Here is a 26,074-nt window from a genome sequence, read left to right as displayed (position 1 = left end):
GAGCTGCGAAAATAATTTAAAAAAAAATAATAATAAAGTTTTACATATTTTTTGAGAAATTCCAGGAAGGGTTTAAGAAAAAATCTATGATGATGAATCAGGAATAATTTCTTAACGTTCTTGTGGGATTCTCGGCAGAATCAAGAATTTTAAAGCAGAAGCGGGAATTTATATAAAATTTAACCTTTTATTTTCTAATCTAGCTCATAAGCTCTATTTGTTTTCTAATAAATGGAGAAAAATAGAATCAGGTGATTATTGTGCCGCAGTAATTAGATAATTATTTGAAAATATTTTTATTATGTTTTATCTTTGTTAGGGAGATTTTCAGCCCTTGGCTGGTTCATCTCCGATTTAAAAATACTTTTAATCAGCACCCGAAGTATCCAAAATAATCATATCACTGGAGATTATTAATTAACACTCACTTATTTTAAATTGATTTCGAAATAATTAGCCCATGTTCTTATTGATGCTCTTTTAAAAATAATTCCTGAAAAAGTTTCTGATGAATTTAATGAATTTTACACAGAAATTCCAGGCTTCTTTGTTGAAAGAAAAAAAAAAGATTTATCTAATAAAAAGAAGATAAAAGATTCTCTCTTGTTATTCGCCATTCATTACTTCAGAAATGTCAAACTGCATTCGCTAAACAGTTCTGTCAGAAATTCGTCCTGGTTTTCTACCAAAACAAAAAACGCGATTGTGTAAAATTTTTATTTCTTTTTAATTATAACTTTTGAACCGCTTGACCGATTTTCAATTTTCTTGGACGAAATGAAAGCTTAAGACTTTTCAAGAAAACTATGAAATTTCACAAAAAATGTTTTTTGTACATGAAAATAAAAATCAATAATTTCCGCTTTTCGTGTTTTGAAGGTCTCGGGACAAACGAAAGCTATTGCTGTTCTCATTTTTTCATGTAAAAAAGAGTTTTGTATTTTTTTCTGAAAAGTTGAAATCTTAAGCTTTCATTCCATAAAAAAATATTTGAAATCGATTGAGCCGTTCAAAAGTTATGATTTTTTTTTAAACAAAAAATCTAATGCGCTGAGACATACAGTGTGTGCGATAAAAAATGACTGATTTTTTATTTTCAAAAAAAATGTATCTCAAAAACTAAAAAACATACATCGTTGAACATTTACAGTAAACGTAAAATTTTCGGATCTTTCAAGAAAAAATGAGAACAGCAACAGTAGACCTGTTCATATTTGAAATAATGTCTGGAAATCTCCCGGTCTAGCAGTATTCAGAATTCTCATGCCAAGAACAATGTCTGGTCAAATTTTCAGCTCATTTGATAAAGATTTCAGTGTGCTTCAAGCTAAAATATGTTTTTGGGCTTGTTTCACGGTTTGAAAAATCATAACTAGCATGTGGAACATCAAAACCACTTGCGTTTACCACTATTTGAAAGCTTATTCTATTCTGTTAAAGTTTGCCGAACACGCTTTTGAGATTAAATTGAGTTTTAACATTGTTTGGTCGAGAATTAGTACTTAGAAAACACAGTTTTCTGAATATATATGGTATAAAAAATACACATTGACATTAGTTTTTCAGGCCCTAGTTAACGGCAATCGAAAGTAATAAATCTATGATTTCATTAACCATTAACAGCTTACATGTTGCTTGAGGCAATAAATTACAATAAATGCCCAAAGATCGAACACCGCATCGCAACCTGATGATAGTTAAATCGTGCATGACACATGTACCGACGAATGAACGAATTGAACAAGTTAGCATTGCTTTTTCTTTCCGACTGATGATTGTTTTGATCACATTTCACTGATCATTTGGAACGATTTGAAAACAATCATCATCATCGACTGAGAAAAGGCAGTGCTAACGTGTTCATTTTTTTATATTCTCTGAAGGTCACGGTGGTGCTCTTGGCTCACCCACAGCAGAATTACAAAGGTGCTTCATAATTACCTATTTTTTCAGTTTATTTTCGTAAGATATATGGTAACTTTTAACGAGATTGACTACTATAAATGCATATGTCATCATGCCTGGAAATTGAAAATCCGAATTTTTCATGCAGGCATGTTTTTCAGAGAAAACACTCCCCGAAAATAGAGATTTCAAGTACCTCGAGACACAAACCTCAACTAAACTTTGTGAAAACTTGCTCCAATGATAAAATCTTGTTCGACAAAAGTTCGTAGAATTGGATAAATTACTATGTAGCTGTATTTTCGATAAGTTTCGATGTTCCGTTCGGTCGTTATGATTTTTAAAAGCTTGAAAATAGCCCGTAAATACATAATTGATTTGAAGCACATCTAAATTCACTCTAAATTGACCGAAATTTTGACCAGAAGTTCATTTCGACATGAAAAATCAAAGTATTGATTGACTGGGGAGTTTCCAGACATTTTTGAAATTATGAATAGGTCTAAGCAACAGCCTTTTGTCCCAAGGCCTTCAAAACACAAAAAAAAACGGATTTTTTTATATATTTCATGTAAAAAAAACAATTTTTGAGAAATTTTATATTTCTCTTGAAAAGTCAAAATCTTTAGCTTTCATTTCGTCCAAGAAAAATGAAAATCAGTCAAGCGGTTCAAAAGTTATAATGTTTTTTTAAAATAGGAAAATTTTGCAAAATCGCGATTTGTCTGGTCACCCTATTTCGGAAATGGTAACCCTAATCAAAAAACCAAAAACACGAGTATCCTTATTTCGAATAAGGAACAAAATAGCAAATTTTCAAAGAAATTGGTGACCCTCTAGATCGGTTTTTCATGGAATGGCTAAATACTAAAGACTAGTAAAACTTTACTATTTTTCTTTTACAGTTAATACAGCAGATCCAATCTATCATTGCTTTATTATCAAATTACTTTTTGTTGAAAATAGTGACTTTTTAGTGATCAGGTCTAAAATAGTAACCAGGTTACTAAAAAGTGACTTGCTACCAGCCCTGCATTTGATCACAAGCCTAGCAGCTGTGAAACATCTGCTTCCAGTCAAAAATTTGGGATCACCCTTATAAGCGCAAACGTTTATGCTCCTTAACCTTAAACTAAGCCTGTAACAATCTACAACATTTATGGACACAGTGGTTCTATTTTAATTTTAGACATTGATACCATACCACATCTTCAGAAAGGATTGTCTGTAAAATTGTTAGAAGAATAAAACGCATTTGGCGCCAAATCGTAATCCGAGCTGGTCCCCTCAGAATTTAATGAAATTTTCTGGATGCGTAGACCTGACAAAATAAGCTACTTTGCATACTAAGTTTATTCAAAATTTATCTGGGTTTTCGTTAGAAAAGGGCAACACTTTGTTACACTTTTTTTAATAATGTAATCGAAAAACTGCAACTCCTACAAAAAATCCGACCGGGTTACGATTTTTTTTTCAAACTGTTACCAACTCCTGGTCCTCCGGAAGACCCGGAACAATCGTAAAAGTGAACATATCCTGAAAGTTGACTTAGAGTGCTGGGATTTTTTTTTCAAACGGCTTGCAGTGATATGCTTTAAATTAGCATACCAACGTTGCCTCGGTATAATCTAAAATGGCCATTTCTTGGTCGTCCGGAAGATCTTGAACATCCATAATAGTGGACATATCCTGAAAGTTGACCTATAGAGCTGGGATTTTTTTTCAAACGGCTTGCAGTGATGGGTTTCAAATTAGCATACCACCGTTGCTTTGGTATGGTCTCGAATAAACATATCTTAGTCTTGTGGTCCTTCGTAAGTTCCGAAAGAATGGACATTTCTTGAAATTTTGTTTTGAGAGCTGCGATTTTTTAAACGGCTTTTATTAAGTAGGCCTATGCGCCGTCATGCATAACGCATCCGAATTCATTAGATTTTATATACAAATTCACATTTCTTCTTAAAGAATTAATTTAAATTTGGGGAACCGGTTAGTTGAATATTTTTAAACGACTTGTAGTTATGTTCACGGGGTTAAACCATCATTGCCTCTATAATATCTTGAATGGTCATTTTTGTCCTCCGGAAGATCAGGAACATCCGTAAAAATGGTCGTATGCTGACAATTGACCTAGAGATCTGCTATTCCTTTCAAATAATTTTCATAAGTGGTATCACAATCGGGTCAATATCATTGACGTCTGGTGATAAATGACCACCAAATTTTACACATTCCGCTACAAACCAACTCGATAACTCACTTTTAGAACGTTTAATCTCCGGATTTACGAAACGGCGTAAGTCAGACACTCAATTTTTACAGCCTAACCGCTACTTTCACCGCTCCGTTGGATGGAGAGGCAAAGTGACTTAACCACAAATCAAAACAAAACACTACACTTGTACAAAAACGTCGTAAGTAACTAAATAAACGGCTTATAATTTTTCATATTTTTTTGTGGGAAATAATAGATACTACTCAATTATTGCACGCGAGTATGCTAAATATAAGCGATGTACACGGGGAAAAAATGTTAAAGAGATGATTAATTTTAAAACATTTTAAGAAGACAGGTTGTGATTCTTCTTAATTAATTTTCTCAAAACCGCGTGAAAGTTACTTACGTCGATTTGAAAAAGTAATCGAGATTTTCTGTTTACTTTATATTCTAAATTAGCCGAATTAGCCAGTTTTTGAATCGTAAAACAGGTAGAAAGGGAGGTTAGGAGTCGCCTCTGCTAGATGAATTGAATAGTAAGATCGTTTTCTACACTAATATTGAAAATATTATAGTAACTGACATATGTTTAAATCACAATTAAACTTTAAGAATATACACACTTCTACTATTCTGAAAAAAAAAAAAAAATATTACCGCAACATGGTTCATTATAAAGTTTTTCCTAATTTTACCGAATAAATCGCACAGTCTCGTTAATTCAACAGATAAATCATTAGAACATATGTTCAAAACTGTTATCAACTTAATTTTTACAAAAATGCAGACGGGACGAACTGGCGATTCATTATCCAAAACCTTTACCAACGACACCGGTCTTATTATTACGTCGCGAGAGTTCAACTGACTTACCAATAACAAATAATTGATCCTCGGAAGACATTGAACCGCCCCTAGAGAGACGGCAAAAAAACACCCAATCCAAATTGCTCTGACCCAACGGGAATACACCGAACGTAGGAAAAACATACGGAAAAGCGCACAAATTTACGAAGGCAAATCATATTTTTCCATCAATGGAAATGAGACTGGAGTGCATATAGCGATCCATGCGCCCAACGACGACGACGGTGTTATTTAAACATTCCGTTGTTTGCTCCTTGACTGAGAATGGCCAATTGTCCTTTCTGCCGCCGCCTCGCCGATGTCAATCCACTCCAAGAAATGGAAAACCGAAAAAAGCAGAGCAAATAAAAATAGCATCTTGCCCTGGCAAAGTGCCTCTTATGCCCACCTAGCAAGAGACCATCAAGCATAAGCAGCAGGAACGGCAGCAGAATGTCACAACATGGATTTTCAATTCCCTGCTGTAATTTCGAATGCATGCAAACTCATGCATACAAATTTTAGTTTAATAAGTTTCTGATTCTGGGAGTTGGTATCTCGGAGGCGGGAAGCCAACCCTCCGTCCAGCAGTCCTGAGCGACCGACCAACCGAGCTCTGTTTGTCTCATTCGTCGTTCCGATTGCCATCGCGCTCGTAGCAGTAGAAGAAACAGGTGCAAGATCCTGGTGAATTTCTCCGTAGGTTTGTCGCGTAGGTTCGTACCTTTCTCTCGCCTCAATTGCTGGAAGAGGTTCTGGGGGCAGAAGCCAACGAAACCGACAGACCCTTGTCGAATGAACGTGTCTGTCATGGGCGTGTGTAGATATCGAAGAAGCTTGGTATCGCCTCGGTAATGGCGGCAGCATACGAGCTAGTTTTCAAAAAAGGTTGTCCCTGTGATTTCTGACTGCCCTAGTCATTCTATTTAACCCTCTCATACCCATCATCGCCTTTTCTCTTATTCTTCTTATTCTTGCCATTAACGTCCTCACTGGGACATAGCCTGCTTCTCAGCTTAGTGTTCTTATGAGCACTTTCACTGTTATTAACTGAGAGCTTTCTTTGCCAAAGTTGCCATTTTTCGCATTCGTATATCGTGTGGCAGGTACGATGATACTCTATGCCCAGGGAAGTCAAGGAAATTTCCATTTCGAAAAGATCCTGGACCAACCGGGAATCGAACCCAGACACCACCACTCGGCTAAGGAAGGCCCTATCCTCGCCTTAGTACCGCTAAATTTCTTTACGAATTCTACCAAAATTTTTTCATGAATCCCATCGGTTATGCCTTCATGATTCCACCAAATGTTTCTCAAGAAATTTAGTCGAGAATTTTTCAGCGATTTAACTGGGAATTTCTGTAAAGATTGCTTTAGAAATTCCTTCCGTACGTTCTTTTGGAATTCCTCACGTGATTGCATCAGGAGTTCCTCTAGGGATTCCTTTAGAAGTTTTTCCACTACAAAATTATTTCAGAAACTCCACCAGTGTTTTCCGGTGATTTTATCGGGAATTCAACAAATCCTCCAGGTTCTTCCAAAACATTTGGTAATAAATCCTCCAAGGATTCCCCCAAGATGTTCTTCATGGATCCCAAAACGAATTTTTCGTGGGTACTTACTTACTTACTTACTTATTTGGCTTTACATCAATTATCTTGATAAAGCCTCGCCAACAATATTTCGCCAATTCCCTCGGTTCATGGCCGCTTCTCTCCATCCTCGACTGTGACCCACGCTCTCCAGGTCCTGGTGTACCTGGTCAATCCACCTAGCTCGCTGCGCCCCACGCCTTCTTGTTCCAACCGGATTCGTGGCGAACACCATCTTTACAGGGTTGTTGTCCGGCATTCTTGCAACATGCCCTGCCCAGCGTATCCTTCCAGCTTTAGCTACCTTCACGATACTGGGTTCGCCGTAGAGTTGAGCGAGCTCGTGGTTCATCCTTCGCCGCCACACGCCGTTCTCCTGCATGCCACCGAAGATCGTCCTTAGCACTCGGCGTTCGAAAACCCCAAGAGCTTGCAAGTCCTCCTCGAGCATAGTCCACGTCTCATGCCCATAGAGGACTACCGGTCTTATGAGCGTTTTGTACATCGTGCATTTGGTGCGGGGGTGAATCTTTCTTGACCGCAGTTTCTTCTGGAGCCCATAGTAGGCACGACTTCCGCTGATGATGCGCCTTCGTATTTCCCGACTAACATTGTTGTCAGCCGTCAACAAGGATCCGAGGTAGACGAACTCGTCCACCACCTCGAAGGTATCCCCGTCTATCGTAACACTGCTTCCTAGGCGGGCCCTGTCGCGCTCAGTTCCGCCAACCAGCATGTACTTTGTTTTCGACGCATTCACCATTAGCCCGACTCTTGTTGCTTCGCGTTTCAGGCGGGTGAACAAATCTGCCACCGTTTCAAATTTTCTCCCAATAATATCCATGTCATCCGCAAAGCAAACAAATTGTCCGGATCTCGTGAAAATCGTGCCTCGACTGTTAAGTCCGGCTCTCCGCATGACACCTTCAAGCGCAATATTGAACAACAGGCACGAAAGTCCGTCGCCCTGTCGTAGTCCCCGCCGAGACTCGAACGAACTGGAGTGTTCACCCGAGATCTTCACGCAGTTTTGCACACCGTCCATCGTTGCTCTGATCAATCTTGTGAGCTTCCCGGGAAAGCTGTTCTCGTCCATGATTTTCCATAGCTCTATGCGGTCGATACTATCGTATGCCGCCTTGAAATCGATGAACAAATGGTGCGTAGGGACCTGGTACTCACGGCATTTCTGGAGGATTTGCCGCACGGAAAAGATCTGGTCCGTTGTCGAGCGGCCGTCGATAAAACCTGCTCGATAAGTTTCACCATCACCAGGTAGTGGTCGGAGTCAATGTTGGCGCCACGATAGGTTCTGACGTCGGTTATGTCGGAGAAGTGCCGTCCATCGATCAAAACGTGGTCGATTTGCGATTCTGTCTGCTGAGGTGATCTCCAGGTGTACCGATACTGGAGGCTGTGCTGGAAATAGGTGCTACGAATGGCCATGTTCTTGGAGGCGGCAAAATCTATCAGTCGTAGGCCGTTCTCGTTCGTCAGCCGGTGGGCGCTGAACTTTCCAATCGTCGGTCTGAACTCCTCCTCCTGGCCAACCTGAGCGTTCAAATCTCCTATGATGATCTTGATGTCGTGGCTTGGGCAGCGGTCGTACTCGCGTTCGAGCTGCGCGTAAAATGCGTCCTTGCCATCATCAGTGCTTCCGGAGTGTGGGCTGTGCACGTTGATTATGCTGAAGTTAAAGAATCGGCCTTTGATTCTTAACTTGCACATTCGTTCATTGATCGGCCACCACCCGATCACGCGGCTTTGCATATCACCCATCACTTTGAAAGCTGTTCCCAGCTTTATATATATAAATTTTTCGAGGGTTTTGACCACAATTTCCTATAAAAATTCCAGTAATTTCTTCAGAGACTTCACCATTTTCTATTATTATTTCACCAGTAACTTTTCGAGTGAGGAGTTTTTTAAGGAATTTCATCAGGAGTGCTTCCAAGGTTACTGGAAATATCACCAGAGTTTCGCCAGAATTGCCACCAGAAAAATACTTCGAAGGGTTTGCTAGGATTCCTTTTCTTAGAATCCATTAAGAGTTATCAGAAATTCCTCCAGGGAATTCTCTGGATGCCTTCAGGTTGAATCCCTGAAGTAACCTGGAAGATTTTTTGGAAATTTTTTTGAAAAATCCATGGAGATATTTCCTGAGAAATCGATGGAAGAATCACTAAAGAAATCACTGAAGAAGTTTTCAGAGAATTCTCTGGAGAAATTCCTTAATATTTCTCACTTTTAAAGCAATCCCTAATGGAGTTCCTAAAGGATTCTCTAGGATGATTCTCGTTGGATTTCTTGGTGAAATTCGTGCAAGAAATACTGTAAGCAACTTATGAGTAAATTTCTTTAAAGGTCTTCGGAGTATTTTTTGGTAGATTCTTGAAGTAATTCCTGAAGAAATCCCAGGATGCATGCCTCGTAGGGTTGCTTCAGGGATACCAGTAAGAATCTTTGACGGAAACACTGGATGAATTTATAAACAAATTTGTTGAAGATTGCCTAGAAGAATCCCCGAAGGATAACCTTTTCTCTCATAAAAATAAATCCCGGTCGAATCCCGTGGATGAAGTTTTGAACTCTTTTGAAGTATTTCTTATGGAATCCCTGAAGGCTTTCGAGGTGAACCCTTTGAGAAATTCTTCAAGGGAAAACTCCCAAGTCGAATAACTGAGGAAACCACTAAATGATTCTGGATAAAACGTTTGGATGAATTCCCATAGCCATTCCTATATTGATCACTGTTTAGAATAATCCCCGACAGAGACAGCTCTTAACTTTAGAGTTTTGCTGGAATACTTCGTGTGAATTATAACTGGAACTCCTCTTCAATTTGCATTTCTTCGGATACTTAAATTTAAAAAGTTCTGCTCTTCCTTACTATGATTATTGCTTGAAAACTGTGGAAATATTCCGCCCACAGCTACAGAACTTGATAAAATAACAATTACATATCCACTAGACTTGTCGAGATCATTCAATACATGCGAAGAAATATAGTGTTGCTGCCACGAACTTTGATAGTCGGTCAAATGGTTGCATTGACATAAATCGGTTCGACCAACTTGGGAGCGAAGCCAATGTTGGTCAAACCGTCTGAGCGCCTGTAGGCTGCATAATTCAGTAAAGGAGAGTAGGCCGTTTCATGGCAGACTGTCGTTATGAATGGAACTCCTCTTCAATTTGCATTTCTTCGGATACTTAAATTTAAAAAGTTCTGCTCTTCCTTACTATGATTATTGCTTGAAAACTGTGGAAATATTCCGCCCACAGCTACAGAACTTGATAAAATAACAATTACATATCCACTAGACTTGTCGAGATCATTCAATACATGCGAAGAAATATAGTGTTGCTGCCACGAACTTTGATAGTCGGTCAAATGGTTGCATTGACATAAATCGGTTCGACCAACTTGGGAGCGAAGCCAATGTTGGTCAAACCGTCTGAGCGCCTGTAGGCTGCATAATTCAGTAAAGGAGAGTAGGCCGTTTCATGGCAGACTGTCGTTATGAAAAATTGTCTATTAAGCTAAGTATGCTGTTCCGCTCAAGAAAAGTAAAAATTTCTGCCCAAGAAATGGTCAAGAAATTTCCTACAGTGAGCTCCATTTGAATTGACATTTCTTTTCAACTGTGTACTGCGATCAAAGAAAAATGCTTTTCTTGAGCATTTCTTGCAAGAAATTTCCCACGCACCGAGAAAGGCGATTACTTTTCTGTTGAAGTGCATACTTCGCTTTACTGTAAGAATTTGCAAAAATAATATTTTTATGTTGAACGTTAGATAATGATTGATTATTTAAACAAAATTTGAATAAGTGGACCGTTCTGGAACACGAAGCCGGTCCCGCCACGGCACCTTTAGGGACATTTCCATTTTTTTTATCCAAAACATACCGTGCGACGTCTCAATCTTTATGAATTCAAAAGAACATGTCAATAAACGAAGAATCAACTTAATATCAACTCATGTGGCCACTCCAGAGCTCTAAGCTCAGGTTTCATCACATTTCCAGAATTTTGCACCCTCATGACCCCAGTACAACCCGGAATATCTCCGGCATGATTCTGAATTTAGCATTGTCCATTTATGACAAAAAACTGGTACCTTTGCAAAGTCAACTGGGGGTGGTATCAAAAAAATCGAATGGAAATTAATGAAATGGCAGCTATTTGAAAGTGTCTTATCGGGGGTCGTTAACGTAAAGGTTAAGCTTGAAAAAAAAAATGTATATTAGAGGGTTAGAGCATTCTATTGGTCAAAATGTAAGTCCTCTAAGCCACCTCCCTCAAACGCCCCTGGCGACTTCGGCCATCCCAAATGGAGCGTGTGGAGTTGGTGCTACGGCACCATTCCTTTTGCCTTTTTTACAGTTTTGATTAATTTCATTTCGAAAAATCAAATATTTGAATAAAACATGGAAGTGTGCTTTTGCCGCCGTTTGCCAGTCGGGCTCTCTTCTGGATTCGCAGCTCTTCTAGGGTTAAGATACCCTCCTCTGGGAACTGGTCCCCCCCTCAGTCGACAACTAATGACTAATGGAATGCACACTCGGAGGAAGTCGGAGGAAAATTCGGTGGGTTTGCACGTGAGAAAAGTGTTGCTGCTGCGGATAGATTGGCTTATTGAATTTATGCTTCCAGGTGACAACCGCGGAGAATAGCGACGACGACGGAATTTTGCCGTTCATTAAAAAGTGTACATTGTGCTTCTTGTTGGATTGGCTCTGGAAATGCGGCGATGAAAAGCTGGGCGTCAAAGTCCCATCGGAGATATGAATTTCGCTCACGTACGATTGCTTTTATTAATTTTATTCCAAGCTTTCCGGAGTGGAGGACCATACGTGGAAAACACGAAATGTGTTTTCATTTTTTGTCTACTGATTATATTTTCGATGTTCGATGAAGTTCGAGCTGGGATATTATAAGGGTTTAAAGTTTGAACTTTTTTGATATAAACTTCTATTTTGATTAAAACTTTTCCTAAATATTCGTAAGGTAGTTAAAACAAATTACAACATAATTTACATTATGTAAGTTAGTACGTTGGCTGGAAATCAATATTAAGCAAGTTATTATGTCATAACTTAAAAATATGAAATAGCTTCAAAACATCTTTAGCAAAGTTTCACATTTAGACGAGATGAATAAAATGGTTGAAGTGACTTTTTATGTAGGTTTTTTATTTGATATTCTGAAGAATCGTTTATAGTTTTTCATCAAAAATTTCACGTTATTCCAATCGTTGTCGCTTTTCTATACGTGAATGGAAATTTTGTTCAAGATATTTCGATTTGCTGTGAAAATTTCATTCAAATCGGTCCATGAATAACAGAAAGTTGATCATTTTGTATGAAAAATCTAAAATGTTACAAACGTATTATCCAATACTGTAGATATAAATCGTCATGTGTAAAATGATACTAATGAAATGTAAAAAAAGTTCTTTGAACTTCGTTTACTCACGTATTGGATGAAGAATAGTTCTTCAAAAGTTATATTTAATTATTGGATTGTCCAATTTCGACATTTTTCGCCTCAAATGAAAACATCCGATGCTCGCACGTTCATACACAGCTAAAAAAATGTTGTAAATTTAAGTTTATTTTCATGCACATATTTGGAGCATCAAAATAAACCTAAATTTCAACGACCAATCCATTATTTTTCAATCGAATTCATTTTAAATTTACACGATCATGTAATATTCAATCATTTTTAATTGAAAATTGAATGTATATTCATTTAAATTTACATGATGCTGTAACAACACACGAATTTGATTTATTTTTACAGTAGACTTCAGTTTACATCACATTGAAAATTAAATATTTTTTTCTGTGTATAATTAAAATAAGTTGTTTATCTGTGTCAAAATTAATGCTCGCCGGTATGCCTCATTTATGTGACATTCCCGTAATTAAGAGTCATGATTACCGGGGATGCCTTTGTGTGGTCCCCTTAGACCACACAATTCTCTCTTTTTTTTCCTATATCTCTCACTGACACTCATTAACGCAGGCTCGGGGGGACACAACAAAAGGTATCTTGATTCCCGCGGGTAATTTTGTCGCTATTAAATTGACTCATAACTCATCGAACTGCGGGGCGAAGCGGATCCATTAATTTCAATCTTCCCCGCATCCGAAAGATAGATGCCGGAAAAAAATAGCGGGCCAAAAAAAAAAAACACAAACATGATCTCAGCATTATCAAAAAAGAAAAAAAAATGAAGCGTGACGGTGGCCATCTTTCCGGTTGTGTGACTAAAATATGGTCGTTTGATTTGAATTCAAATATTGGATTCAGAAAATCCATCAAAAACGAAATTTGAAAATTAGTTCCGTTTCCGCACAGGGCTGTAAGAGAAAACAGTGACAAAATTATTTATTTATTTATTTGTTCCATCAACAGGTTAATACTAAGCCCTAATGATATTATATCTACAAAAAACTCTTTTAAAATTTCGCTTGATCGCTTCCCTAGACAGATGGAAATCGAAATAATCTGCATCTCTATTAAAAAGTCTTAGAAGACCAACAATGGCCCCATAAGATCCGTAATTCGTACGCCGAAGGGGAATTTGTAGAAAACTCCGGTTTCGTAGGGTTCTTGGTTGCACCTGCAGCTGGATACTGTTGAGCAATACCTGGCACTCGATCCTGGAAGTGAAGACATCCGAAACGACTCACATTATGACTCACGGTTCTCAAAAAAGAGGTTTAATCGAGTACTTTCGTACACAAAATTTGGAAATTATCACTATACAGCCATTCCATGAAAAACCGATCTAGTGGGTCACCGAATTCCGTGAAAATTTGCTATTTTGTTCCTTATCCGAAATAAGGATAGATGTGTTTTTGGATTTTTTATTAGGGCGGTATCCATAAATTACGTAACGCTCAAGGGGGAGGGGGGGAGTAGGCTCAAGCGTTGCGGCTCATACAAAAATTTAAAATTTTTCATACAAAAAGCGTTACGGAGGGGGGGGAGGGGGTCAAAAATTTCCAATTTTAGCGTTACGTAATAAATGGACGCCGCCTAGGGTGACCATTTCCAAAATAGGGTGACCAGAAAAATAACGATTTTGAAAAAAAAATTATTTATTAAACATTCAAAAAATTAATTATGGAATTAAAGCTTAAGATTTAAAATTTTCGGAAAAAAATATAAAAATTTCCTTAAAAACTAGAATTTTTCATATATTTTCATGTAATTTTTTTTTCTCGGAGATATATATAGTTGAAATCTTAAGCTTTTCAATAAAAAAAAATTGAAAATGAGTTGAGCTGTTCAAAAGTTATCAATTTTTTTTAAATAAAAAATCTATTCCACTGAGACCTGCAGTGTGTGCCGATGAAAAATGACTGATTTTTTATTAAAAAAAAAATACAGTTAACTCTCCCTAACTCGATGTTGAAGGGACCATAGAGTTAGGGAGGTATTGGGTTACAGAACACATATTGTTCAATTCTTGAAATTTTCATTGTTTTGACAAAGTACAATCAAAATAGTAAATTAAATGTGAAAAATAGTAAATTTTTAGTACATTTAGCATCGGTTTTTGTATAGTCTTCAAAAATTCAATTTTTTATCACCCTCTATTTTACTATCACTATAATCATAATTGTCAAATTTATGGAGGACTTGGAGGATATTTGAAAATTTTCATGGAAATATCGAGTTAGAGAGGTAAACTTGCATAGGAAACTGAAACAAATCGCATAGAGTTAGGTAACATCGAGTTAGAGAGGTATCGACTACAGAGGGATCAAAGTATGCTAGATTGAAGGGACCGCGCGTCACATCGAGTTAGGGGAAATATCGAGATACAGAATATCGAGTAAGGGAGAGTTAACTGTATCTCAAAATTTCCAATCTCATCGCTGAAAATTTGACAATAAAAGTAAAAATTACTGTAATTTCAAGAAAAAATTAGAAATTCCAAAAGCACGTGTATCCTTATTTCGGTTAAGGAACAAAATAGCAAATTTTCACGGAATTCGGTGACCCACTAGATTGGGTTTTCATGGAATGGCTGTATTTTGAACTATATTTGGAAGCGTTCTCTTAAAAAAAAATTCGAAAGATCTTTTGAGAAATTTGTTCCTGAAACAATTGAGAATAGATTTCTTAAAAGATGTTGCAATATTAGGATAGAATGATATATATTGTAGGTTCATTCGAACAAATTTAAGGATTGACTTTAAAATAAAGAATATTCATGTTTTTTTATTCTAAAATTGAACAGTTTTGAGTTTCAACGGCTAATCCCATATTGCAATCCTCATGAAAGGTTTTGAGAAATTTTAGATAATGGTTCTTAATACTAGTATCCTTTGATAGTATTTGTATTGTATTGTATCTCTTTGATAAAAAAATGGTAATACAATAAGTTTGATTTTAGGAAAAAAGGTTTGCGAACTCATTTGTAATAGCTAAGGTAAGTGTTCTTGTTCTTAAAATGTTTCGGCTCATTTGCACACTGAATTTGTTTGTTACATTTTAGCAGAATATAAAAAAAGGCTGATTTTTTTCTACAACCTTCAAAATACTTCATCCGGACATATAAGGCTAAAAATTCGTAAACTGCGCCATCGTTCGATCGTTCCTTATGTAATTTTCACGTTAAATTACAAGAAAATAATAATTTTGATACACCGGGACAAGTTGAAACGGCTGGGGTAAGATGAAATGGCAAGGTATCATAGTAAAATTTAATAATAATTAGAAGTTCAATTACAGAAACATTAAGTTAACAGATGGCACCAACTTTTCAGAAATAGAAATCGGATAAAATTAAATGGCATCATATTCAAAACTTTGCATTTCACCTTGCCCCACCCGTTTCAACTTGCCCGGGTGTACCTTATTGGAAACAATGAGACAGACATCATTTGAAGGTTTCATCATTAGCCCGCAGTGAGTATACACATATATTTTTAGGGAAATTTCTCCTTTCATTTCCTCTCTAACTTGATCAAAAATTACACTTGTTCCTTAAAACAATTGTCCGGTATTATTTTCTGATATTTTTAATCATTAAGATAAAATGACTCTCAAGATTTTTTTTAAGAAATTGACCCTGATAATTCTTTCGGGATTTTGCCTTCATAAAGTCATTCAAAAATCAAGTTTCCGATTTTTGTTCTGGAAATCCTTAACGAAATGTAACCTTGCCAATAAGCAAAGAGTTTGTTTTTTTTTTAAAGAATTTGAAACATTTTTGTAGAAAAAATGGAAAAGGATAGGGATGCTCAAAAATAAAAGTTTCATAAATCAAAAACCAAAATTCATAAAATTGCGAATAAAAATAAATTATTTTCCAAAACGTGTTTAGACCGATTTCATATAGCGAAAAATGATACTTAGATCGAAAATAAAAACATGGGTATTAGAGGGTTAAAATATGACTTCTTGGATTCCACAAGTTTCTACAAAGATATCCTTATAATATTTTTTTGGGTAGATCCTTCTAGGAGTTTTTGAAAGAATTTTCGAAATATTTTTAAAATAAATTCCTAATGAAACTCCTTTTTGTTTTTTTTTTAATTCTTGGTAAAATTTTTATAGAAATCTATGGATAAATCTCTGAAGGATTTTTGTTTTAAATTATGCTTTGAGGAATTCTAAGTAGAGCTCCTGCGAAAATTACTGTACGAGATTCAAAAAAATTAGCAGAGAAGCTCTTTATGAACCTTTGTAAGAATTTAGATGACCAAGAGTAAATCTTGATTCTTGGACTAGTTGTTGGTCTTAAAAAAATTAAGGGAGTATACCACAAAGAATTTCTTGTAAAAATAATAGAAGAATTTTCACAGCTTTTTTCAAAGATATTCTTGAAAGAACAATTGGAGAAATCCTTACGTGCATTCCTACAAAAATCCCTAATGGAATTCTTTCGAAGAGATCGATGGAAGAATCCTTGATAGAATTTTGGAACAAGAATGGCAAAGACCTAGAAATAATAATAATAGGAGTAATGTCTTAATAATTCTGAATTGATTCCTAAAATAAACATTGACATTTAATTTAACAGTGCTGAGTAGTGCTCCTGAAAGAATTCAAGATGAAATATTTGAAAGAATCTATTAAGAAATTGAATGTGTCATTAGTAGAACTGTTAGAAATAAATACTTAGAATAATATTCACCAACTTATTCCTTGTGTTTTGTTAAAAAGAACTGGAATTATCATAGACTTTGATTCAACCAGGAAAAACCTTGGAATTCTCAGAAAATTTCGATCACAATCAGGGAAATTATCATGGTGGAAAATGTTCAACCATTATTTGCAAGAAAATTATCCCTAAAAAATGAAACGCTATTTGAGTTAATCAGTGAATAACCTTTTGAGTATGAAATTTTATCGACCTACCAAAACATGATTGACGTTTCAATATCTCCATATTTGATCTAGGTCTGGTAGCGCGTTTCTTTTAGAGAATTGGTCTTTATCTGTATGCAAGTCTATTTTTGATGGAAGGTCTCTGAAATCTCTATTTTAACCAAAATGGTCTCTACAGTCTCTTTTTTGCTTATCTTGCTTGCAGATAATTATGATGCAAAATTTATTCTCATATGTCTCAAGAACAACTTCAGGAATTAGCGTAGTGGTTTCTCCAGGGGTTGCATCTAAAATACTATCAGGAACTGATACAGGGTTCTCTTCTTGGTTCTTTCCTGAGATCCGAAAAATTCCTCTACCAATTGTTTCAGTTATTTTTTCAACGAATGTTCAAAGGAATTTCTCCAGTATTTGCTTCAAGTAATCCATCAGCGCTTCAACGTTACTACTTCCAGTAATTTTCTCAGGGAATACTTAGAACAGTTTTCCAAAGACTAAGATTTCCTTCAGATATTTTTTCACTAACTTTTTAACCGAATTCTCTAGTCGTTACTCTAACAGATGTTCCAAAGATTTCCAAAGATTTATTTTTTTCAATGGAAACCCGCAAAGGTTAGTTTCAGAGTTTTTAATAAAATTCGTTCATGATTTTTTCCAAGAAATCTGACAAGAATTTCTACGCCATTTCATCTACGGTTATTCCAAAGAATTACTCCAAAATTACTCGTGCGGTTATTCGAGTGATTTCATTAGGAAAATTTAAAATAATTTCTTTAATTCGACCTGTTTTTCATTATTGAGTTGTTTCTTCCATGGAATATTCAAAAGTTAATTTAAGGTTCCACACGAGGTTTTTTTTTTCAGAAATCCTCCGATCATTCCTACACATTTTCTTTAGAGATTTCGTCCTATGTTTTTGCTGGAGTTCCTTCACAAAATCCTGCGGGATATTATCCAGAGATTCAATTGATTGAGCAATATAGAAAATCTTGTATAATTTGCTCAAGGTTGAGTTCTTTTAGACATCTTCATTCATCATGGGTTATTTAAGAACTCACAAAAATTTTAACAGAAGTTACCCTAAGATTTGCTATAGGAATACGATGCGATTTTTTTCCAAAAATTTCTCAGCTCTGCTATCCTCATTTCCTTGGAGAAAAACATAGAAAACTCCTGGAAGAATGGTTGAACATTTGTTTGAAAACTTCTTTGAGAAATCTTTTAGAATTATTGAATGACTTAAAAAAACTAAGAAGCAATCTCTGGAGTGATTCCCGATACCTACAGGAGAGAAATTTTTAGTTAAAATCTTAACGAAATTCTGATAGACAATTATGTGGAATTTCCTGAGAAATCCTTGGAGACATCTATAGTTTTGAAGGATATTCTAGAAAAACCGATGGAAGAATCACTGGATGCAATCCTGGAGGACTAAGGGTTTTCTTGAAAAAATATCAGAAATAATATATGAAGGAATCCCTGAGGTATTTTTTTGGACAAATCAAAACATACGGGAAACAATGTGAACCAATATGTTGATACTGTAATGAAGCTGTTCTGGGGATGATTTGACCTTTTTATTTACTTATCTCGTTTATTTGGCAGGCTCGGGCGCCGTAGGGCTTTGATGATTTGACTTAACACAATCAAATTTCTCGAAGAAATGTCCGAGTTATTTTGTTTTTATTCTTTTCTTAAAATAGTTAAAGTAGTGACACAACTGGACTCTACACGTAGTAACTGGTTCCCAAAAATTGATCAAATCGCTAAAAAGTGTATAGCTACCAGCCCTGTATTCCTCAAATCCAGAAATAGACCCAATCCAAAAACGTGCCAATGGATTTGACCCACTAACAAACAACAGCGATTATGGAAGGAAGGGAGAGCAGTTTGCCAATTATGCGTCGTCGTCGTCGTCGTCTTCGTGACGATTGGCTTCACTTAATCTTAACGATTGGACTAATTTTGTTTTTTGCTGGTCCCCGGCCGAAGATCACACACACACGCGATTCGGATTTTGGGCCGGTTTCTGGATTTTACAGTTATTCAATAACTGTTCCACACACACGCTTTCGATTTGTTTGCATCTGTCGTTCCGGAGCGCTGGATGGCGTCATCCTATATTCTTTGCTTGGCGGAGCATATGTGCTACCGGTTGTTGAGAGTGCTCTACATTGCTAGTACTTGTATAACATGTGATAAGGGCCTAACTGATAAAAATAAACATCGATAAGTTCTCTTGAAAAGGTTTTACTCACCACTCATAAGTCCTATTTAAATGATATACAAATTGTGTTTCTAGATAATCAAATTATATTCAGTTAAAAATTTCATGAACATACTAAAAATCCTATTCAAAATAAAAAAAAAATTGTTGGAGTTAGTTTGTTTGGATGCGAGTTAAGCCTAGTTGATGCTCTGATTTCAAATTGGCCTTTTGATGGTTTTCATAAAAACACATTGAGGGATGAATTTCAAATGTGAACCAGATAAATAATAATTTAATTAAAGAGAGCATAAAATCTCATTGGTTCACATTTTAGAGTTACTCTCTTTTCACACATTATGCTAGAATTCTCCTTCACTTGTCCGGTTCGTCCCCTTCGGTAGATTCCACCGGATTATTCATATCAGCTGTTTGTTTTGGTTCGCTTTTTCGCCTGTGTCTCGCTTCCCCTTTCAATTCTACACCGTCTATTATGGCAAAATTCCATACAAATTATCGCATCGTAAGTTGTGCACACGGATCGCTAGCGAGTAGGTAGACGACGTATACAATACCGTTGATTTTTTATTATTGCGTTCACCGGTTTCAGTTTCTTTCCCTCCGTTTTGCCGCGTTAGGGGTTTGTTATTGACCACACCACCATGCGCACATATTGGTCAGAAACACCATCCTCTACTCTTCTACAGTAATCGTAAACCTGTTCGCCGCGTTTCGTTTTGGTTATCACACTGCCCTCGTTGGTGGTAGGGGAAACAAGGGCTAAAAATAGTCGGTTCGTATTTTAGAGACCGGTTATCATCGGCGGCCGTGTGGCCTAATGGAGAAGGCGTCGGACTTCGGATCCGAAGATTGCAGGTTCGAGTCCTGTCACGGTCGGTTGGAAACTTTTTTTTACATGCGATTCACACGCATTTATCAATCTCATTTTTATAAAAGTCATATCTTTTTATCTTCTGCCTGCTATGAATTATGATGAACAGGTGGTACAGTAGGGTGGATCAAAATTTGAGAAAAAAAAATCCATCTCATATCTTCCTCACCATTGCTCTGTGATTCAGTGGTGATTTAAAGGTAGCCCAACGATGATGTATGTTTATATAGACAATACTATGGAGAAATTTTTAAATATGCTCCAAATACATTAGAACTGAAATTTAAGCACAATTTTATCATCTCATTGTGGAAACTCATTCTTCAAACCATAATAAACGAAGTTGTCGAAGAGAGCAATTCAATCCGACGGATGGGAAATGAGATATTCATTGATTGGTTAACTATGATTTAGCTCTCCATGTGCTGCAAATTTTTGCAAAAATGCCAAAAAAATTAACCATATAAAGATTTGTGTCTTCAGCAACTTTCCTAATTATGATTTGAAAAATGAGTGTTCAAAACTCGACGAAAAATTTTTATTTACATTACAGATCTTACGTATTTAGAACATTACATCGTCTTTGGTCCTTTAAATCACCAACGAAAAAGCTAAAAATTTCAACAAACTATTCTATTTTTATCGTGAGGATATAGAAAAAGTATGGGAAATTTGATTTTCAAACTTTTTTTGAATTTTGAATTTTGAAACCCGCCCTAGGGCACAATCCCCTTTTTAATTTTGCAATACTCGTTCTAGGAAAACGTTTTATCACGAAATCGGTCAATAAAATTTAAAAAATATTATCAACTACGTTTTCGGAATTACCAAACCAAAATAGATCGAAGATCAAGAATACAAACAGTAAGTGAGAATGGTATAAAAAAAACTTCGGAATACCAAGTCATGCAAATCTGGTAGCAGCTTAAAAACTTGGTCAACCTTAAACGTGTTTTTCGCTAATATCATACTAAACAATTATTTTCTATACCTTTTTAATCCACTAACAACGTTTTTATTATTTTGCTGACTTTTTGAATTCAAATGCATAAAGCTTTACAGTTAGCGGGAAAAATCCCCTTTTTGATTTTAAATACTCCCTCACGTTATTTGTCTCATATACCCAAAGCTGGTATACCAGATCTCTTTGCAGACTTCGTCACTACTATGATGCAATTCTCCAAAAAGTTTCTGTAATCCTAAAGGAAATCAAATCGATAATTGTACAGTTTCTTGAAAGTTCTCTCTAAGACATCTTTGAAAAGATAATTGATAGATTTCTAATAAGGTTTTTAGTAGTAGTAAATAGTAAAGTAAATAAATTGGTATATTTCATGGGAGATTATCATGAACGATTCATAGATAATTTGGCTTGGAGGATTTCTGCGGTTATTGATAATACGGTTGGGTGACAAAACGTCGAATCCCAAAACGCCAAATGCCAAAACGTCGAAAGGACAAAACATCGAAGGGACAACACGTTGAAAGTACAAAACGTTGAAACGAGACAATTGGAAGGAAATGAACATTTCTTATGAGAATTATTCTCTCCCGAAAGAATAAATAATTCCCTATGTGTCAGACGTCATAGTATATTTAATCGACCACCATGCATCTGGCACAATGTTAAAAATTGATTTTGTCATTCGACGTTTTGGCATTCGACATTTAGTCCCTTAACCTGATCATATTGATTCTTGGTGAAGCCTTATCTGGATTAATAGTTGGACTAGTCCTTGATCTATGGCAAAGCGGCCCCTTAAGGTATTTTGTATGGATTTCAGCATATTTACAGCGAATTCTGCCAATCCTCCCCAACAAATTGTAAAACTGTAAGATTTTTCATAAATTTTTGGCAAGATCTTTGATAGATAAATGAATAGCAATGTCCTTGGTTAGATTTTTGTTCAATTTCTTACGAGATTCTTGTCCAAACCTTTGATTTCAATTGCATAGAAGATGCAATTTTGGAATTTTGTCAAAAGTGTTAGTCAGTTTCATAGGAGAACAATGAAATGTATTCGGAGATATGGTTTCTGTTGAAAACATCTCTCCTTGGATTTAAAATGAGTTTCACCAAATTAAGAATTTCTCAAGGAACCAGCCATGGACCATGTCTAACTCATAATTCCGAAGGCATTCTTAGAAGGTAATGGATTGGGCCTTTTATGGAAGTATAGTCTAAATTTAGATACACGAAGCAGACATTTTTATACAATTCCAAAATCTATCTGAACTTCATATAAATTCTAGTTCATGAATTGTTTTTTAGATATTTTAACATATAGTTTATATATTTTGGTTCAATTTTTTGTTCAAAATTTTAACCGTTTCACAACGTTATATAAAAAAGTAGTTTTGACCATTTTCAATAAAAAAAATCATGTTGCAGGATCATTTTGCCATCAGGTTTTAAAGTGTTTTAAGCAACCGGAAAAATCCGGGAATTGAAAAATTGATTTTGAATGGACACCTTGAAAATGGTCTCTTGAGGCACTTCTTTTTCCTTTTCCTCCTCACAATGAATTCTGGTTCAAATTATTGAAGCTTCAGAGATCCCTGCGAAAATTTTCCATAGTTCCTTCAACAGTTTTTTTTTTTCCAAATTCCTCAAAGATATTTTGGGATTGTCCATATTTAGAAATACATCCAGGTACTTCATCTGGAATTCATTTAAGAATTCTCCCTGGAATTCGACCAGAAATTCCTCTGCTGATTGCTCAAGAATTGCTAAACTAAATTTCTTCAGAATGTGCGCCAGGAAATCCTTTAGCATTCATATACTGCTATATGCACTACATTCCACAGGCATTATTTCAAACCTTCCAAGGAATGTCTACAGAAATTCTTAGAGTAATGATTTTATCGATTTCTTCAGTTACTACTATATTTATATTATTTTTCAAATATTTCTGTTTGTTTAATGGTAAAGGAAAATAATTAATTAGTTATTCCAGGAAATTATCGAAGAATTCCTAGAGAAGCTCCTACATCGAGTTTTAAGCAATTCTTTAGGCCATCTTCATATTTGTTAGCAACATAGTCCATTCCAGCTTAATTGGCACAATTAGAGGTAAAATGTTGCAACATATGGGTTTAGTTCTGATAATCAAGCCATCGTGCAGCTCCTAACTGAAAAAATAATCTCTGAGGAACCTACAATGTAGTAGACGAAAATTGTTATAGAATTTCTGAAGAATTCAAATTCATTTTTTCTCTTAAAATCAGTTAAGAACTATTATCCTATTTTAATAAATGTCTGCCTTAATCCATCAAAGCATCACTAATAAGAAGAGGACTCCCCGGAGGTTATGGGGAAAAGGGGTCTGAGAGTTCTTGGGGCGGTCCATTAATTACGTAAGACAATTTTCGGGATTTTTCAACCCCCCCTCCCCCCATGGTAAGATTTTTTGTATGAAAACTAAAAATAAATTGTATGACGCGTAAGAAATCTCAAACCCTCCCTCCCCCCATAAACCCTTACGTAATCAATGGATCGCCCCTATGTGGATTAAAAAATCCCAAAAATTATCTTACATAATTAAGCAATTACTAACAATCTCTTCAAAAAGTCGGTTATAAATTTTCTCCAACTCTATATTTTTCCTTAAGACTAAAACTAAGCACTTTTTGAATAAAAAAATGACTGGTTTAAAGTTATTTAAAAAAAATCTCGATTTTTTGACTATTTGTTCCGTCAACCTCTTCTTTACTCACATTTCAAATTATAATGAAATTTAAACAGCAATTTTATGAGAATATTTTTGAAGTAAAAAATATTCTCGCTCTAAATACCTTTGAAAATTGTGACAGGAAAAGTTTTGCAAATGGTTTAGAAATTTCAACAAATATTTTTTTAGCTACTCCACCATAGTATGTTCATCCTTCGCTAGAAATTACATTGAAAAGGTTTCGAAAAAAATATTATAATAAAAAAAGTTAGTTATTTCCTAGTTGTATTTTTTAATTTACTATTGAAAAACATACATTTTCGAAATTGTTCATATATTGCACCATCTAATATAAAAAAAATCACAATAAATTAAAAAAAAAACAGCTGGTGCTCTTTTCATCGGGAAGAAGCGTTAACACATATCAAGAGAAACTTGATCATAAAGGTGAAAAACTGTCCATCCAGAAAGGGATAAGGTACAGTGGGGGAAGTGTATCAGTGGGGTAAGTGGATCATTTGTCAATATAAAGCCTAAATACTTGGATATGTTGAATGTTTTCGCACCATTGCTTCGTTTTAGGTTATATTCTTACGCCCACACTGATACTATTGCAAAACTGGTACTACACGTACACTAACACAAGCAAACTTGTTAGCTGCAAAAAGTAATTAATTTGAAAATTGTTTTCCATCAATCAAAAATCCATTGTATCTCTGTCTAAAATCAAATTCTATTATTTTTTTTCGACACATGGTGAGCATTTCAGTTCTTATTGAATGAATCACAATGAAAATATGTCATTTTTATGAATAAATACAAATATATTGGACATGCTACACTTACCCCTACTATTTAGCGGGGTGGGGTAAGTGGATCAAGAATAATTATCATTTATTGGCAGACTGCTTAGGAGAATTTTAATAAGCTTTAATACCCGCAAATGTTGTTTTCCTTTATTTTGTTCCATTCCCAGCTTGAATTTGTTAAATTGACCATAGAACATTTGAATTAATCCACCTAAAAGTTTTTTTTAACCTTTCTGGTTTAAAAAAATATAAAAAGAATAACAATTTCAAAATTCACACGAAACTTTTCGTGGTTTATCTAAGCTGAGTTGTAAAAGGGCAAAATATACTAATTTTCCAATCGAAAGCATAGTCTCGTACATGATTTGACCATATAAATTGTTCTAGACAGATGATACACATATATTCATAAATAAAACAGAAGGGTTTCAGTTTGTTATTCAAAAGTAAATGTAACTAATATTTTTAAACCAAGAGTGCTTTTCGAAAATATCGTTAGGAATAATCCTTCAATACTTCTGTATAACTTATGCGTATAAATGGATGAATTTTCTCCAAATTTTTCTAGTTACAATGTTTTTTTTGTTCTAATTAGTATGAACTAATATATACATACTTTTTATTATATTTTGATTAAATAAAGATACTTTTTAATTTTAAAGTTATAAAATGTGACATTACTAGCACTAATAACAAGTGCGAGGGTAATATCATTCTTATTAAACATAATCAAACTACATTTGTTTCGAGAACAGATTTTTTTTTAATGGTGATCCACTTACCCCACCATGGTGCTGCAACTGGATCATTTGGCGCAAATTTTCAAGTCTCTCATTCTCAATACATAACAATCAGAAAAATCGAAATAAATGACGATTTGAAGTATTATAGTCCCTTATTTGTTATCCACAGAAAAAAATTTGAGTTAAACTGTTCACGTTAGCTATACATAACAACGAAGTTAACTATTGATTTTTCTGTATCCACTTACCCCACGATACCTTATATAAAATGGTTGAGCGATTACGAGTTGCCAAAAATAGAACGCAGTTATTATGGAAATGCTGTCGAAGAAAACGACGGTGCCGATAATAGTCACACTCGCATGAAAAGTTTGAAGCATTGGAAAATTCAGCTTTTTTCATAAGGGCTTTTTTGCATTCATCGATTTCTCTTCATCGTGGCTCTCTTTGCGTTATTGCAGGAAACTGATTCTATTTTCGTAGGGGATGAAAAATCTCTATATCTTGCTTCATTAACAAGAAATATTACATATTTATATAATTTAGCGAAATTATTAGCGAGAGAGAGGTTCGATGAAGAGAAATCACTGATGTCAGTTAGGCCGTATTGAAGTAACAATGTAGAATTATTTCAATATACTGTCGATGTGAAACGAAAGAAAATTATGCAATGCACAAAAGTAAACAGGTAAACAAAATAATGATTGCAGTAGAAGCGTATTTCTAGACTACAAAAATTGGTAAATTCTCTTATATCATTCTTTGATGGCGTTGCTGATGGATTACCAATAGGAATTATGTTGATAATTTCGTCAGACAATTTTTCTTTTCTGA

At 35.3% G+C, this 26,074-nt stretch overlaps 1 protein-coding gene and 1 non-coding gene across 2 annotated transcripts in view; one reads left to right on the top strand and one right to left on the bottom strand.

Moving 5' to 3' along the window:
• The window catches only part of LOC5575022, a 366,593-nt gene that overhangs the window by 209,160 nt on the left and 131,359 nt on the right, over positions 1–26,074 (bottom strand). The window lies entirely within an intron of this gene.
• Positions 19,950–20,022, top strand: Trnar-ucg. Its single transcript has one exon. It is a non-coding gene; the product is annotated as a tRNA-Arg (tRNA).

The sequence above is a fragment of the Aedes aegypti genome, chromosome 1 (genome assembly GCF_002204515.2).
Source record: "Aedes aegypti strain LVP_AGWG chromosome 1, AaegL5.0 Primary Assembly, whole genome shotgun sequence".
Classification (NCBI taxonomy): Eukaryota; Metazoa; Arthropoda; class Insecta; order Diptera; family Culicidae; genus Aedes; species Aedes aegypti.
The sequence above is the reverse complement of the archived record's forward strand: the minus strand, read 5'-3'. Positions and strand labels throughout refer to the sequence as shown.